General features: G+C 39.8%; 1 long non-coding RNA gene across 2 annotated transcripts in view; it reads left to right on the top strand.

The window, feature by feature from the left end:
* Positions 1-18548, top strand: part of LOC121494950 — a 60128-nt gene that overhangs the window by 28716 nt on the left and 12864 nt on the right. For both annotated transcript variants that reach the window (XR_005988935.1, XR_005988936.1), the window contains exons 2-3: positions 10351-10460; positions 10825-11119. This is a non-coding gene — a long non-coding RNA (uncharacterized LOC121494950). The remainder of the gene's footprint in view (positions 1-10350; positions 10461-10824; positions 11120-18548) is intronic.

The raw sequence follows: 18548 nt of genomic DNA, 5'->3' as shown, positions 1-18548 counted from the left end.
ACCCCGAAGTCGCCCCTCGTTAGAGCCTTAACTAAGCCTCGCTTTCCTCTTGGAAATAACGAGTCCCTTGCACAGCTGTCAGAAGGCAGTAACCGTACACAGAGTGGGCCCTCCGTGAACAGTGATCACTGTACCCCACCCGGGCTCAGTGTCAGGCGCCACGCTGGGTGCTCACCACTAGCACGCGTACAATGCAGCGAAAGTTTCCAGTTAAAAATATGGCCAGAGTCCCTTCAGCTGGATCTGTCGCTGGAACTTGGAGAAATAGATGACATTTGGGCCACATATGGTAGCGTAGATTGTAATGCTTGGTTTTATAAAGGTAACCGCTGATTTCTTCTGCCTTTCTATTGCTGTGACAGAGATTTGACCAAACTTCAGACAGTTCCCTCTGAGTTCTCGTTCTACTAGGCCCTATTGGGCCCAGTCTCTAGCCTGCGGAGCCTTCGTTTTACCGAGCATCCGGCTAAGTCAGTTTAGGAAGATGCCCCATTCTTGGTATCTGATCAAATGCCTTATCCCCTACTTTTGATGTCTACGTCCTTGGGCTGCCTTTACCAAAAATCCTATTGAGACAGGTTCGCAGGAATCCCCCAATTTTGCAGTCTCCTTTTGGTATTTTTCCATCCACTAACCCCTTTACTCTGCTTGTTGCTTCTGTCCATCCGCAACTCTCCTTGCTGTATTGGGAGTTGAATTCAATTTTACTGAAGCCGCTCTCCTCTGTTGGAGTAGTACGGAATAAAGTATTTCTTTACTACTTTTAATTGATACCTTTCTTTATTTAACTAACTTTATTCCCTTTTGAGAGCTGTCTGAACTATTGCAAAATACTGAAAAATTTGAAAATCTTCATGATTCCTTTCATCAAGCTAAAGTAACCCATTCCTTTAATCAAGCTAAAGTAACCCAGAAAAATATGAAAATCTTCATGATTCCTTCAATCAAGCTAAAGTAACCCAGCACCAAACCAAGTAAAAATCTATCACTACAATAATACAAAAACCTTGAACCAGTTTCTCCACCACTACAGGTCATTCTTAAATTAGAAACTACATGAAGATATTCATCATAGTTGTGCTGCTATAGAGAAACTGTCCTTGATAAAACTCACAATATGTAGTGTGCAATTTACAAATAAGTATGCAGAGGTATAGAGGGGAGAGGGAGGACAAATAAAGTAAACCACATACACACACAAAAACGAACAAAAATTTGGACAAATGTACATAAGGAGATGGCAGCGATAAATCCAAGTCTATCAGTAGTCACTAGATATGCACATGGACTGAACTTTCCAAACTATAAAACTAGATTTTTTAAAACATAGCTATATGATAAAACAAGGATACACACATCTTAAAAGTAGAATGTTGGAAAACGGTACACCTGACAAATATTGGCCAAAGTAAATTCATGTGGCTGCATTTAGTTCTATAAGAAATAACATGTTAAAAAAATATTACTAGAAGTAGGGAAGGTGGGCAGCCTGGGTGGCTCAACGGTTTAGCGCCTGCCTTTAGCCCAGGGCCTGATCCTAGAGACCCAGGATCGAATCCCACATCAGGCTGCCTGCATGGAGCCTGCTTCTCCCTCTGCTTGCGTCTCTGCCTCTCTCTCTCTCTCTCTCTCTCTGTGTGTCTCTCATGAATAAATAAGTAAAAAAAAAAAAAAAAAAAAAAAAGAGGAAGGGAAGGTAATTACATAACAATAAAAAGTTATTTTACCAAGAGAAAATGAACTCATAGTTTTGAAGCTATAACAATATAGCTTCAAAATATATAAAGCAAAAATTGACAGAAGAATTGACAAATCCATTACAGATGTATTTTTAACCTGTCATTATCAGTAACTGGTAGAAAAGCTACCCACCCCCCATGGCACTAAAATATGGAATTTTTGATAGCACAATTAATGTGTTTACCTTAATAAATATATAGAATTCTACATTCAAAAGTCAATGAAAACACTTTGAATCACGGTTTTTAAAAAAATGACCTAATGCTAAGCTATGAAGTAGTCTCAAACATTTCAAAGAATTGGTATCATAAAAACCACATAATTTCACAACAATGCCAATTAGACATTGTTTTAAAAGATTTATTTGTTTTAGAGAAAGAGAACACAAGCAGGGGGAGTAGCAGAAGGAGAGGAAGAGAACCTCAAGCGGGCTCCAACTCCCTGCTGAGCATGCAGAACCTGGCTGGATCCCATGACCTGAGCCAAAATCAAGAGGTGGTGACTTAACTGAGCCACCCAGGCACCCCCTCAATTACACATTTTTTAAAAGACCAGAAACTTCTTTAAAAATTTAGATAAAGGAATATTTAGAGATTGGGCCAATTGTGCTAACAGATTCTTTTACCAAACTCTGATCAGACTCCTCTGATTTTGTTCAACTGCCCCTCATTGCAGCAAGTACCTCCTTGATACTTGGACCCGAGACTGCCCTTCCCTCCTTGAATTCTCATCCCTGTTTCCTTAACTCAAGGGGACACCCTGTTCTCTGCCTGTATCCCCCTCCTCACTGCATCCTGGGAGCTCCACAGCTCTGATTTGGGGCATCCACGGGGCTCCTGTTCTCAGTTCCTGCCTCCAGACACTGTGCTTTACTCCTGTTATTAAGTCACATGGAGTTCATCTGGCTTTTTACTCATCTGGTGCTGGAAGTCTGGATCCTGTGCTTTCATCACAGGCATATGGAGAAACTTGACATTCTTTATTACCTTAAAATGACATGATTCTAGCTTATATTCTGGAACATTAGATTATTTTCATTATTGCAATTTCCCATATTTTAACAGATTCCCAGGTAAGACATTAATAGGTTGCCACACATTAAAAGTATCTTTTATTTTTTTAATTTTTATTTTTTCAATATTTTTTCTCCAACTTGAGTAGAGTTGACACAATGTTACATTAGTCTCATGTATTAATATAGTGATTTGACAAGTCTTTACATTATGCTGGGTTCACAAGTGTAGCTACCATCTATCACCATATAATGCTATTATCTTATCATTGAGTATATTCCTTATTCTGTGCCATTTATTCCTGTCTTACTCATCCCATAACTAGAATACAATATCTCCCACTCCCCTTCACCTATTTTGCCCATTCATCTGCCCCCTACCCATCAGTTTGTTCTATTTATATTTATAGGTCTGATTCTTTTTATTTGCTTATTCATGTGTTATTGTTTATTTTTTTACTTACTTTAAAAAATTATTTTTATTGAAGTTCAATTGCCAACATACAGCATAACACCCAAGTGCTCATCCCATCAAGTGCCCCCCTCAGTGCCCATCACCCAGTCACCCCAACTCCCTGCCTAACTCCCCTAACACTACCCCTTGTTCATTTCCCAGAGTTAGGTGTCTCATGTTTTGTCACCCTCACTACTATTTTCACTCATTTTCTCTCCTTTCCCTTTATTCCCTTTCACTATTTCTTATATTCCCCAAAGGAATGAGACCATATAATGTTTGTCCTTTTCCAATTGACTTATTTCACTCAGCATAATACCCTCCAGGTCCATCCACGTCGAAGCAAATGGTGGGTAGTTGTCGTTTCTAATGGCTGAGTAATATTCCATTGTATACATAGACCACATCTTCTTTATCCATTCATCTTTCGATGGACACCGAGGCTCCTTCCACAGTTTGGCTATTGTGGACATTGCTGCTAGAAACATCGGGGTGCAGGTGTCCCGGCGTTTCACTGCATCTGTATCTTTGTGGTAAATCCCCAGCAGTGCAATTGCTGGGTCGTAGGGCAGTTCTATTTTTAACTCTTTGAGGAACCTCCACACAGTTTTCCAGAGTGGCTGCACCAGTTCACATTCCCACCAACAGTGTAAGAGGGTTCCCTTTTCTCCGCATCCTCTCCAACATTTGTTGTTAACCGTCTTCTTAATTTTCCCCATTCTCACTGGTGTGAAGTGGTATCTCATTGTGGTTTTGATTTGTATTTCCCTGAAGGCCAGCGATGCAGAGCATTTTCTCACGTGCATGTTGGCCATGTCCATGTCTTCCTCTGTGAGATTTCTCTTCATGTCTTTTGCCCATTTCATGATTGGATTGTTTGTTTCTTTGGTGTTGAGTTTAATAAGTTCTTTATAGATCTTGGAAACTAGCCCTTTATCTGATACGTCATTTGCAAATATCTTCTCCCATTCTGTAGGTTGTCTCTTAGTTTTGTTGACGGCTTCTTTTGCTGTACAGAAGCTTCTAATCTTGATGAAGTCCCAGTAGTGCATTTTTGCTTCGGTTTCCCTTGCCTTCATGTATCTTGCAAGAAGTCGCTGTGGCCAAGTTCCAAAAGGATGTTGCCTGTGTTCTCCTCTAGGATTTTGATGGAATCTTGTCTCACATTTAGATCTTCCATCCATTTTGAGTTTATCTTTGTGTCTGGTGTAAGAGAATGGTCTGTTTTCATTCTTCTGCACGTGGCTGTCCAAGTTTCCCAGCACCATTTATTGAAGAGACGGTCTTTCTTCCAGTGGATAGTCTTTCGTACTTTGTTGAATATTAGTTGACCATAAAGTTGAGGGTCCACTTGTGGATTCTCTATTCTGTTCCATTGATCTATGTGTCTGTTTTTGGTGCCAGTACCACACTGTCTTGATGATTACAGGTTTGTAGTACAACCTGAAATCTGGCATTGTGATCCCCCCAGCTCTGGTTTTCTTTTCTTTTCTTTTCTTTCTTTTCTTTTTTTTCTTTTCTTTTCTTTTCTTTTCTTTTCTTTTCTTTTCTTTCTCTTCTTTTCTCTTCTCTTCTTTTCTTTTCTTTTCTTTCTTTTCTTTTTTCTCTTTTCTTTTCTTTTTTTTTTCTGGCTTTCTTTGTTATACTCCCCTGGCTATTTGGAGTCTTTTCTGATTCCACACAAATCTTAAGATGATTTGTTCCAACTCTTTGAAGAAAGTCCATGGTATTTTGATAGGGATTGAATTAAATGTGTAAATTGCCCTGGGTAACATTGACATTTTCACAATATTAATTCTTCCAATCCATGAGCATGGAATATTTTTCCATCTCTTTGTGTCTTCCTCAATTTCTTTCAGAAGTGTTCTGTAGTTTTGAGGGTATAGATCGTTTACCTCTTTGGTTAGGTTTATTCCTAGGTATCTTATGCTTTTGGGTGCAATTGTAAATGGGATTGACTCCTTAATTTCTCTTTCTTCAGTCTCATTGTTAGTGTATAGAAATGCCACTGACTTCTGGGCATTGATTTTGTATCCTGCCACACTGCCGAATTGCTGGATGAGTTCTAGCAATCTTGGGTTGGAGTCTTTTGGGTTTTCTATGTACAGTATCATGTCATCTGCAAAGAGGGGGAGTTTGACTTCTTCTTTGCCAATTTGAATGCCCTTTATTTCTTTTTGTTGCCTGATTGCTGAGGCTAGGACTTCTAGTACTATGTTGAATAGCAGTGGTGAGAGTGGACATCCTTGTCGTGTTCCTGATCTTAGGGGAAAGGCTCCCAGTGTTTCCCTATTGAGAATGATATTTGCTGTGGGCTTTTCGTAGATCGCTTTTAAGATGTTGAGGAATGTTCCCTCTATCCCTACACTATGAAGAATTTTGATCAGGAATGGATGCTGTATTTTGTCAAATGCTTTCTCTGCATCTATTGAGAGGGTCATATGGTTCTTGTTTTTTCTCTTGCTGATATGATGAATCACATTGATTGCTTTACGAGTGTTGAACCAGCCTTGCATCCCGGGGATAAATCCTACTTGGTCATGGTGAATAATCTTCTTAATGTATTGTTGGATCCTATTGGCTAGTATCTTGTTGAGAATTTTTGCATCCGTGTTTCTCAGGGATATTGGTCTATAATTCTCCCTTTTGGTGGGGTCTTTGGTTTTGGAATTAAGATGATAGAACAAGTTTGGAAGTACTCCATCTCTTTCTATCTTTCCAAACAGCTTTAGTAGAATAGGTATGGTTTCTTCTTTAAACGTTTGATAGAATTTCCCTGGGAAGCCATCTGGCCCTGGACTTTTGTGTCTTGAGAGGTTTTTGATGACTGCTTCAATTCCCTCCATTGTTATCAGCCTGTTCAGGTTTTCTATTTCTTCCTGTTCCAGTTTTGGTAGTTTGTGGTTTTCCAGAAATGCATCCATTTCTTCTAGATTGCCTAATTTATTGGCGTATAGCTGCTCATAATAAGTTTTTAAAATCGTTTGTATTTCCTTGGTATTAGTTATGATCTCTCCTTTCTCATTCATGATTTTATTAATTTGAGTCTTTTCTCTCTTCTTTTTAATAAGGCTGGCTAACGGTTGATCTATTTTATTAATTCTTTCAAAGAACCAACTCCTGGTTTTGTTGATCTATTCCACAGTTCTTCTGGTCTCTATTTCATTGAGTTCTGCTTGAAACTTTATTAATTCTCTCTTCTTCTGGGTGTAAGATCTATTTGCTGTTTTTTCTCCAGCTCTTTTAGGTGCAAGAGTAGCTTTTTTATTTGAGTTCTTTCCAGTTTCTGGATGGATGCTTGTATTGTAATGTATTTCTCCCTCAGGACTCCTTTTGCTGTATCCCAAAGATTTTGAATGGTTGTATTCTTCATTCTCATTAGTTTCTATGACTCTTTTTAATTCTTCTCTAATTTCCTGGTTGACCCTTTCATCTTTTAGCAGGATGGTCCTGAACCTCTACGTGTTTGAAATCTTTCCAAACTTCTTGTGATTTAGTTCTAGTTTCAAAGCATTATGGTCTGAAAATATGCAGGGGACAATCCCAACCTTTGGGATCAGTTAAGACATGATTTGTGACCCAGTATGTGGTCTATTCTGGAGAAAGTTCCATGTGCACTTGAGAAGATTGTGTATTCAGTTGCGTTTGGATGTAAAGTTCTATAAATATCTGTGAAATCCATCTGGTCCAGTGTATCATTTAAAGCTCTTGTTTCTCCAGAGATGTTGTGCTTAGAAGTTCTGTCGATTATAGAAAGCGCTGTGTTCAAGTCACCAAGTATAAGTGTATTATTATATAAGTATGGCTTAAATTTGGTTATTAATTGATATATTTGGCAGCTCCCACATTCGGGGCATAAATATTCATGATTGTTAGGTCCTCTTGTTGGATAGATCCTTTAAGTATGATATAGTGTCCCTCTTCATCTCTTACTACAGTCTTTGGGATAAACTTTAATTTATCTGATATAAGGATGGCTACCCCTGCTTTCTTTTGAGGACCATTTGAATGGTAAATGGTTCTCCAACTTTTTATTTTCAGGCTTTAGGTGTTCTTAGGTCTAAAATGAGTCCCTTGTAGACAACAAATAATGGGTCTTGCCTTTTTATCCCGTCTGAAACACTGCACCTTTGATGGGGTCATTAAGCTCATTCACGTTCAGAGCTACTATTGAAAGATATGAATTTAGTGTCATCATGATACCTATTCAGTCCCTGTTTTTTTTGGATTGTTTCCTTGGACTTCTTCTTTCTTTTACAGAGTCCCCCTTAATATTTCTTGGAGAGCTGGTTTGGTGGTCACATATTCTTTCAGGTTCGGCCTATCTTAGAAGCTCTTTATCTCTCCTTCTATTCTGAATGAGAGCCTTGCTGGATAAAGTATTCTTGGCTGCATGTTCTTCTCATTTAGGGCCCTAATACTAACCCTAACCTAATACTTCTCCCCATAAAGGTTAGAGATCTCTTGTCTCTTGCTGCTTAAGGATCTTCTCTTTATCTTTGGATTTGCAAGTTTCATTATTAAGTGTTGAGGTGTTGAGCGGTTTTTATTGATTTTAGGGGGAAATCTCTCTATCTCCTGGATCTGAATGCCTGTTTCCCTTCCCAAGTTAGGGAAGTTATCAGCTATGATTTGTTCAAATACACTTTCTGGACCTCTGTCCCTTTTGGCCCCCTCGGGAACCCCAATTAAATGTAGATTTTTCCTTCTGAGGCTGTGATTTATTTCCCTTAACCTATCCTCATGATCTTTTAATTGTTTTTCTCATTTTTCCTCAGCTTCCTTCCTTGCCATCAACTTGTCTTCTACGTCACTCACTCGTTATTCTACCTAATTAACCCTCGTCATTAGGACCTCCAGTTTGGATTGCATCTCATTTAATTGATTTTTATTTCGGCCTGATTAGATCTAAATTCTGCAGTCATGAAGTCTCTTGAATCATTTATGCTTTTTTCTAGAGCCACCAGTAGCTTTATAATTGTGCTTCTGTATTGGCTTTCTGACATGGAATTGTAATCCAAATTTTGTAACTCTGTGGAAGAGAGTAGTGTTTCTGATTCTTTCTTTTGTGGTGAGTTTTTCCTTCTAGTCATTTTGCTCAGTGCAGAGTGGCCAAAAGCAAGTTGTACTGGAAAGAGGAGAAAAAGAGAGAAAGAAAAAGGGAAGGGGGACAAACAAAACAAAAAACAAGGGGGAGTATCCTCTGATTGTATTATAGTGTAAATCCCTCTACTTCCCCTGGAACTTTCCAGGGCTGCTTGGTCAATAACTTGCTTTTCCCCCGTCCTTCCAGCTGGTCTTCTGGGGGAGGGGCTTGCTGTGCTGATTCTCAGGTGTGTGCACCTGGGGGAGCTGTCCAGCCCCTGCCAGGTGCACGGCTCAGTGGGAGCTGTTCATCCTGTGAGGCCCCTGCTCAGTCCCGGGTACAAGGTGACACCAGGAGGAAGAACAAGAGTGGAGGAGGCCAGCTCTCCAGCTCTGGAGTCAGCTCCTGCAGTAACTATCGCAACTCCCAATCCGCAGCGGCTCCCAGTCCTCAGGGGCTCCCAGTCCGCAGGGGCCTGGATGCTCTGGGGGCAGGGGGGCGCCGATCTGCACAGCTCAGGGGCGCCCGGCGGCAGGAGCATCCTTGCTGTCCTGTGTCCTCCCGGCCTCTGCCTGTCCGGGGGAGCGCTCAATCTTGGGCTGTGTCTCCCAGCACCCTTGGCTCCAGGGCCTGCGCCACAGGAATCATGCTTGGGGCCGCGCAGCCCCCTCTGCATGGAGCCGCCGCCTGAGCTGCTCCCAGGGCCCCACTGGGGGCACGCTCCAGCTCTTTAGGGAGTTGGGTCTGCATTGTGTGGTGCGCTCTCCCCCGGAGCACAGTTCCTCTGTTAGTTATCCCTGGGAGCCTGAGGATATCCCTGCCCCTCCTGGGATCCTGTTCAAGCTCCCTGCAAGCGCCTTTCCATCTGGGAAGATTGGTAAAGTTTCTGCTCCGGGACTGGGCACTCCTGTCCTGGGGGCACTCCCCGTTGGGCCTTAGCCCAGCTCCTCGCGGGGGCCCCTCCCCTTTGGATGCTTTTTTATTTCTTTATTTTTTTCCTTCTTCCTACCTTGATAGAAGCGTGAACTCTTCTCACTGTAGCGTTCCAGCTGTTCTCTCTTTAAATCTCAGGCCGAATTCATAGGTTTTCAGGAGGATTTGAAAGTTATCTAAGTAAGTTGGCAGAGATAGGTGACTTTGGGACCCTACTCTTCCGCCATCTTGCCCCGCCTCCTTTTTATTTACTTTTTTAAAATATTTGGGATCCCTGGGTGGCACAGCGGTTTAGCGCCTGCCTTTGGCCCAGGGCGCGATCCTGGAGACCCGGGATCGAATCCCATGTCTGGCTCCCGGTGCATGGAGCCTGCTTCTCCCTCTGCCTGTGCCTCTTCCTCTCTCTCTCCCTGTGTGTGACTATCATAAATAAATAAATAAAATATTTTATTTATTTCTTCATGAGAGACACAGAGAAAGTGGCAGAGACATAGGCAGAGGGAGAGGGAGAAGCAGACTCCCTGCAGGGAGCCCAATGCAGGACTCTATCCCAGGACCTCAGGATCATGACCTGAGCCAAAGGCAGATGCTCAATCACTGAGCCACTCAGGCACCCTGTTTTTGTTTTTTTTTAGATGCCACATATGAGTGAAATTATATGGCTGACTTAAGGAACCCTCTTACACTGTTGGTGGGAATGCAAACTGGTGCAACCACTGTGGAAAACAGCACGAGGTTCCACAAAAATTAAAAGTAGAAATACCTTATGATCCAATATTTCCACTATTGGGTATTTGCCCAAAGAAAACCAAAACACTACCCTGAAAAGATACATGCACCCCTATGGTCACTGCAGCATTATTTACAAGAGCCAAGATATGAAAGCAGCCCAAGTGTCCATCACTGATAGATGAATGGATAAGGAAAAGGCAGCATATGTACACAATGGATTATTACTCATCCATAAACAGGATAAGCTCAAGCCATGTGTGACAGCATGGATGGATGCTAGGTGAAATATTAAAAATCTTAAGGCAATGGAAGAAAAACTTAGGGACAAGAGCAGCCTTCTGGTGACAACAATCTAACAGCCACTTTTCTTTTTCTCTGTCTCTCCCACCCCAGCCTAGGACCTTCACCGTCCCTAGGTTCCATCCTGGCCCACAGGGCGGCTCCATGGATGACAGGCCTGGCTCTGGGTACCTAGAGCTCTGTCTTTGCCCACAGAGCGGAAGGTAAATGAGGTCCCTTACAAGGACACCTATCACATTCCCTGAAACAAAGGAAGAGCCCCTCCAGGCCAGGAATTCCTTAGTCAGAATCCCTTTGTTTGGTCAGTTTTCATATTTTTTTCATTCATGAACTTGAATAATATCCAGACACACAGATGCTTTCTGACAGGTTTGAGTATGGAGATTGGACATTACTTTGCCCAGTGATGCTAGTTCCTGATCTCCCATTTAAGGATTTCTCACTTCTCACCAGCAGACCTAAAGGAATGTGTGGGCCTTATCACTGTAGAAGGAGAGTGTCTGAAAATCACCCAAATATACAGAGTGAGTCATGCCAAGGTGCATCCACATTTTCTGTCCCTTCCAGGCCAGTGCTTGGCAACATCAGGAAATTCAGAGTTTCCTACAAGAATAGGGAAATCCTCGGAAAGGAGTTTCATCGAGTCAAGGAAGAAGAATCACATCCTGACAAGGATAATCACTTTGTGCCCAAGCCCAGGGCCATAAAGAAGAGTAGCAACAATGTCCCCTGATGCTGATGCATTCACAGAATTTACAACAGACTGACTATACAGGAGGCTGACAAATGAACCCTGGCCCATCCTTATGGAGAAGCCCTGCAACAGACCCTGGGCCAGAACTGGGAGGAAAGGTCTCCTCAGGTAGGTCTCTTCTAAATTCTACTTTATGGCCCTTTAGTGACCAACAAGGACTGACCCAGCTACTACGTGGTGCCCTGAGTAGGGTGGAGAATTATGAGACCAGCTTCTGCCCATGATCCCATTTTCATTAGACTGGAAAGGACTTAACACTCTGAGCTTGTCCCTGCCTCTCTTTTCTGGTTGTTCCTCAGCAACTGGGCCTGGGTGTCTCAGTTGGTTAAGTATCTGCTTTCAGCTCAGATCATGATCCCAGGGTCCTGGGACTGAATCCTGCATCAGGCTTCCTGCTCAGCAGGGAGTCTGCTTCTACCCCTCTCACCCTTCTCTGGTCATCTCTCTCAAATTTATAAATAAAATCTTTTTTAAAAATTTAAAAAGTAAATGAAATTTTATATTGGCACGATAAAACTGAATGCTGGAAAAAGTAATTGTGTTATTATAGAAGATAGTATATATGTATATTTCTTATCTTTTTCTTAATTGATTTAAAAGTAATAATATAAAACAATATGCATGTAATGTATTGTCAGGTCTAACATTTAGAAATGTATATTGGTCAATAACAGCACAAAGAAGGTAGGTAGAAGCAAAGCTCTTTGGGGATAAGAAAATTACTCAAGATAGTAACTGGAATCCACAGAAACAAATGAAGAAAACCAAAAATGGTAAATAATGAGGTTAATATAGAAAAGCTATAAATATTTGCTTATTCTCCTATCTTTTCTCAGCTTCTTCAAAAGTTATAACATTACATAATAACCATAACAATGTACTTGTTGGATTTGTAACATTTATAGATGTAGTGTGCATAACAGAAATGCCACAAAAGGGGGTGAAAAAGAATAATTATATATCTCCGTGGAATTAATTTACAAAAAATCTGAAGCTGATTTTAGTAAACTAAAATGTAGAAGGTAAGCCCTAGAGGAAACACCAAAGAAACAACTTAAAAAATTATAGTGAAAAAAATAGAAATTGAAATGTTGTTTTGTAGAATTTTGATTTACTGTAAAACGAATAGAAGAACAAAAAATATATAGAACATATAGGAAAAAAAAGCAAAATACAGTTGTAAATAAAACTGTGTCAATAAAAGCCTTAAATGTGAATGGATTATAACACATTCAAAAGGTGAGATTGTCAGTCTAGAGAAGGCAAAACAAGATTGAACCATATACTGTGTACAGGAAACATATATTAGATTCAAAGATACAAATAGATTGAAAATAAAAGGATTAATATATTCATGCAGAGAATAATCAAACTAAAGCTGGAGTAGCTATACCAATATAAGACAAGATAGACTTTAAGACAAAAAATGTTGGGATACCTGGATGGCTCAGTCAGTGAAGTCTCCAACTCTTGATTTCGACTCAAGTCAGGATCTCAGGGTTGCGAGATCAAGCTAGGTATCAGGCTCTCCAGGAGGCTTGGAGCCTGTTTAGGAGTTTCTCTTTCCCTCTCCCTCTGCACACCCCCCCAAAAAAAGAATGTTACTAGAGATGAAGAAAGACATTTTGTAGTGATGAAAAAGCCATTCCATTAAGAATATAGAATATAATTAAAGGAGTAAACCATTCTGCATTCTTCTCAGTAATGTATGACTGTTCTGGTTGTACCATATCCTTGTCTGCACTTGGCATTGTCAGTCTTTTAAATTTTAGGCATTCTTGGTGCATGTGTGTATATGTGTGCATGTGCACACATGGATGTGTGATGATGTCTTGTGGTTATAATTTGCATTTCCCCAATAATTAATTTTGTTTTTGTTTTTGTTTTTGTTTTTATTTATGATAGACATAGAGAGAGAGAGGCAGAGACACAGGCAGAGGGAAAAGCAGGCTCCATGCCAGGAGCCCAATGTAGGACTCGATCCCGGGACCCCAGGATTGCGCCCTGGGCCAAAGGCAGGCGCTAAACCACTGAGCCACCCAGGGATCCCCCAATAATTAATTTTGAATAGCTTTTTATGTGGTTAATTAACATCTGTGTATCTTCTTAGGTGAAGCATTCAGATCTTTTTAGGGGGCCTATTTGTCTGTGAATGTTCTTTATATATTTTGCATTAAAGCCCTTAATTAGAAAAGAAGGTATAGTAATTAAAAACATATACACACCTAATAACAGAGCACTAAAAACATTAAGCAAAAACTGACATAAAACGGGGCCCCTGGGTGGCTTGGTCAGTTAAGTGTCTAACTCTTGATTTTGGCTCAGGTCATGATCTCAGGGTTATGGGATCCAGCCCCACATCAGGCTCCATGCTAATCAGGGAACCTGCTTGAGATTCAAATAAATAAACAAATCTTTAAATATATATGGTTGCTTAGGATTGGGGGTATAAAAGGGAATGGGACAGTGATAGCTGGAGTGTGGGGTATTGTTTTGTTTTGTTTTGTTTGTTGATGAAAATGTTCCACAATTGCCTATGGTGTATTATGCTGAGTGAAATAAGTCAATCAGAGAAGGACAAACATATGGTCTCATTCATTTGGGGAATATAAAAAATAGTGAAAGAGAATAAAGGGGAAAGGAGAGAAAATGAGTGGGAAATATCAGAGAGGGTGACAGAACATTGGAGATTCCTAACTCTGGGAAATGAAGAAGGGGTGGTGGAAAGGGAAGTAGGCAGGGGGTTGAGGTGACTGGGTGACGGGCACTGAGGGGGGCGCTTGATGGGATGAGCACTGGGTGTTATGCTATATATGTTGGCAAATTGAACTCCAATAAAAAGAAATTTTTAAAAAATTGCCTATGGTGATGGCTGCACATACCTTTTGAATATACTAACAACCAGTCCTTTGGGCAAGCCTCCAGAAAGCAAGACACTGACTTCATGGTCCACTTATCTCTTTCCCTCCGAGGTAGAAGCTGAGAGTTGGGAGCTTTCTCCTGAAAGTGCTTTACTAGGCCAGGCAAGGGGAGTGGCTAAGGTGAATAAAATGTCACCAGTTTCACCATCCACCCAGATGCATTTCTTATTGGCTTTGCACTCACCTGGGGTACTGAAATATCTTAACTGCTTTCTGGAGTTCTCAAAAGCAGTTTGTTCCATGTCTTTGTTAGTCAGAGTCTCTGTCAGAGAATGAAGGCCTGCTGACATCATTCCTCTGGGTTCAGGGTTCTTTTATTTTGTTGTACCTCTGAGGTTTCTGATGAGAAGTCTACTTTCATTCAATTTTTTTCCCTTTATACACGAGGTGTTATTTTTCTCCCTAATCTTTTTCAAGATTTTTCTTTGACGTTAGTTTCCAGAAGTTTAACTATGATGTGTTTGGTATAGATTTCTTTGGTTTTATGCTTTTGGAGGGTTAACTCAGCTTCTTGAATTCATAGACTTATGTCTCCTGATAAACTTGGGAATTTTCAGCTAAAAATGCTTCAAAGACTTTGCAGGTGAATCTTCTTTCTCCTCTCCTTTCTACACTCAGATGACATGTTAGATCTTTTGTTATAATCCCACAGAACTTGAGGCTCTCTTCATATTTTTTTTCAGTCTATTTTCTCTCCTTCCTTAAGATTGAATAATTTATATTACTTTAAGTCCATAGATACTTTTCTCTTCACCCAGTTCTGCTCTTGAGCCTGTACTCAAGCTTTAAAATTTTCACTTACTATGTTGTCAATTCTAAAAATTTCCTTTTGTTTCTTCTTTATTTCTTTTCTATTCCTTTGCTGAGACTTTAAATTTCTTAGCTAAGACTCTGCTTTTTGTTCCATGCATTTGCATGCATAATTGCTCACTGAAGTATTTTAATGATGGCTTCTTTAAAATCTTTGTTAGAGGGACACCTGATGGCTCAGGGGTTGAGCATCTGCCTTTGGCTCAGGGCCACGGGATCTAGTCCCACATCCTGCTCCCCATAGGGAGCCTGCTTCTCCCTCTGCCTGTCTCTGCCCCTCTGTGTCTCTCATGAATAAATAAATATAATCTTTTTTAAAAATAAAATCTTTCTTTGATTATTGTAATATATGTAACCAACTTGTTTACGTCTCGTCTTTTTTTTTCATTCAAGTGATCTTCCTTGTTCCTGGTCTGATAAAAATCTTTTGTTGAAAAAAAAAGTCTTTTGTTGAATTCTGGACATTTTGAATATTGCTGTGAAACTCTGGATCTTATCTGAATCTTCTGTCACCTGGCTTGCTTTGATACTGCCCTAGCAAAGGAAGAGGAAGTGCTACTTCATTATGGCCATGGAAGGAAGAAGCCCAACTTACCCATTTAGCCCCCTTTAAATACCCAGGCAGATAAAGGTTGCCTTTTGGTAGAGGTGGGATTTCTAGTTCTTTACTAGGCCTTCACTAATATTATTCTGGCTGAGAGGTTAGAGTGCCTTGTAGCTACTCTGTTTGGCCTTAGATAACACCATAAAGTGGGATTGTGGCCTCATTACTGCTAGGCTGTAGTGAAAGTTTTTGTCTGCAGTAGGCTCCTCTGATACCACCCCACAAGGGAGGGGTAGGTGATGCTTTCTTACTGTTGAGTGGGAGTGAGGGACGTCCAGGTTCTTCATATGGTCTCCACTATCATTGCTGAGAAAGTGGGGTGTTTATTGCCAGCCAGGATGGATGCATGTCCTAGCTCTTGGCCTTTTCTGACACCACCCAGCAGGATTTTATGACCCCTCTTTACAGCCGTATAAGCCAGTAAGTCTAAGCTCCTCAATCAGTCTTTGCTGCTGTGGATAGTGATAGGACCAGTTTTTTGTTTTGTTTTGTTTTTTTTGTTTGTTTGTTTTTTCTATATTGTTTGGTTGGAGTAGAGTGGTTATTGTCTAGGAGTTTTTTTTGTTTTTTTTTTTATCTTCCTAGAGGTACCCCTTCCTTAGCCCTTTGATTAAAGAAAGCATGCTCTTGTTGAGGCTTTGCAATATTTTATTTCTGTCTATTGGTGTTTCTGAGTTCCTGCTTCTTTAGCTCTGAGTCTGGGGCATATGAGGCCAAAAAAAAAAAAAAAAACAAAAAACCCTGCAATCACCCTATCATTCCTCTTATTCCTGAGGTTCCTACCTAGACCTATCTCCTCTCCACTTTTCAGTCTTTTTCTGTTTTATATATAATGTATAGGGTTTTTAGATGTACTTAGTGGAGAAAAATAGGGAAAACTATGTCCGTCTATTCTATGTTCTTAAAACAATTTGACTTTTAGGTTGAAAATTTTAGTTCATAATGTATAATTTATTTTATCTAACAATATATGTCAATATTGTTACTAACAATTTGATTGATGAAAATAGGATTTCATTGTAGTTTTTTGTGCTCATCTCATCATGTTTACACAAAAATGCATAAGATGAAAATTTTAAATTTTGAGTTGATCTACACCATTAGGAACCATAATGCAGGAGATGAAACAACAAAGTGGAATTTGTAGAGTTGAAAGGGCCAGGGACTATGTAACTTGAAGCAGAATGGGGGCAGGAAAATATGCAGGTCTCTTGAGTCTTTGTCCAGCATCCCCACAGAAAGTTTTCTCAAAATAAAAAACATTTTCGTATAGCTCTTAGAAAATGTGTTCCTGAAACACTTGATTTTATAACCTGAAACATACTGACCTACAATACTAACTGAATTATATCTTCTAATTTCAAAAGTATAATTGCACCTTGATTTTGAAAAATATCATGTGGTCAGCTTTAAGAACTTTATCATCTGTGGCATTTGGCAAAAAAAACCAGGGCAATGGTCAAGCATCCAGAATAAAGCCAGCCTCTGTTCTTTTTTGTACTTCTCACTGAGAACATTTCTCACAGACTCTCCCAACCCCCACTCCTGAGAACCAGTCTTTCAGCCAGTTTCACGAGCCAGAAATGATCAAATCTTCCTTTGGTCTCATTAGACAACATAGTCTGCAAAATGACCATGTGCTCCTCAGACATCAACAGTGATTTAATATCTAAAGGATCTTATCCCAGCTATTAACAGTCTCAGACAGCACTCAAGGTCTCTTATAACCTACTTCTAGCTTTCATATCCAATATTGTTTTTTTCTCTTAGCCTATCAGGAGCTCTCCTATACCAGCAAGGCTGGTTTCCCCACTGGTTCCTACAGGTGCTGTATTCACTCTCCCAATAGTCTTCTGTTCCTCTAGGACACCTCTCTAAGTGTTAGGACTCTATCCATTCTTCAGATTTGAATGATAAAAACTCTGTGCTGAGTTCTTAGAATACAGTCTTGGTCACTTCAGGCTTGTATTTATTAAGGAAGAAGCCTGATCTTGTACACACACACACACACATACATACACACATGATGATGTATTATGACCAAGTAGGATTTAGTTCAGGACTGTGATACTGGTTAACATAAAAATTCAGTCAATGTTCTTCTCTATTAAAGTATGAAGAGAAAAACAATATGATCATCTTGATCCAAAGCAAAAAATGAATATGACATAATATTACCATTTATGATAAAAATTCACAGCACACTAGGAATATACAGGAATGTCCTTATTGTGATTAGAGATATCCACAAATTAAAGCTAATTGTGAGAACACATAGCCACAAATTAAAGCTAACATATTAAATGGTAAAATACTGAATATTATTATTTGTATTCACCATTGCACTGACATATGCCATATGGTACTATAATGTAAGAACAAAATTTAAAAGATATTACAAGTAGAAAAGAAAAAACCTGATGGCCATTGTTTACAGATGATGATTGTGTATGAAGAAAATCCAAAAGAATATACAAATAAGCTATTAGAAAAAAAGTGAATTTATCAAGATTACTGGATAGAAGGTCAATATACAAAAACCAATTGTATTTCTATGTACTAGTAATAAATAATTGAAAAATGAAGTTTAGAAAACTCTGTTTACAGTAGTATAGTGAGCACATTGTGCCTTCTCATGCCTCCTTGTCATTGCATGAACTTCTCTTATGTGAATGCCTTTCCATCTACCTCCACACACCTGTTGAACTCTTACATTTCTTTCCTGTCTCAGGCTTATCACTCTTACAGCATGAGTGCTTTCTTCCCCTTCCTAAATAATTTTTAAACTCTAATTCATGAGCAATTTTTTTCTTAAAAAAACAAAAAGGAACAGGTGCCAAACATATAAAAGTGCAGCTTTTAAAATTATTTTTTAAGGGACGCCTGGGTGGCTCAGAGGTTGAGCCTCTGTGTTTGGCTCAGGACGTGATCCTGGATTTCCAGGATCGAGTCCCACATTGGGCTCCCTGCATGGAGCCTGTTTTTCCCTCTGCCTGTGTCTCTGCCTCTGTGTCTCTCATGAATAAATAAATAAAATCTTTAAAAAATAATAAAAATAATTTTTTAAAAGATTTTATTTATTTATTCATGAGACACCCACAGGGAGAGAGCCTTTGCAGTCTGAATTTTTTTAACATTTGAAAACCACAATACATGCTTTTATTTCATGAAATGGATTCCTTTTTGAGACTTTGCCATAGTG

This window comes from Vulpes lagopus, chromosome 7 (assembly GCF_018345385.1).
Source record: "Vulpes lagopus strain Blue_001 chromosome 7, ASM1834538v1, whole genome shotgun sequence".
NCBI lineage: Eukaryota > Metazoa > Chordata > Mammalia > Carnivora > Canidae > Vulpes > Vulpes lagopus.
Note: the sequence above shows the minus strand (reverse complement) of the source record. Positions and strands in the feature narration are given on the sequence as shown.